Here is a 247-nt window from a genome sequence, read left to right as displayed (position 1 = left end):
TCCATTTCATAAACTATAAATGTAACCTCCAACGGAAAAGAGGGAATAAAATAGGGTATTGTTTATAAAATCATCTTTTATTTCATAAGTTACACACAGCTAAAATCACATGTGTTTACAACCATACATTTGAGCTGAGAACCTTTGTTTAGAAAAAAAAAAAAAAAACTCATTTTTAAGGAGTTTTCGAAATAAACAAAGAGCAAAAACAGTAGCACCAATATATAAATTTGGAATTGAGAATGCC

The sequence above is a fragment of the Penaeus monodon genome, chromosome 34, assembly GCF_015228065.2.
Source record: "Penaeus monodon isolate SGIC_2016 chromosome 34, NSTDA_Pmon_1, whole genome shotgun sequence".
Lineage (NCBI taxonomy): Eukaryota > Metazoa > Arthropoda > Malacostraca > Decapoda > Penaeidae > Penaeus > Penaeus monodon.
This window is presented reverse-complemented; position numbering follows the sequence as displayed.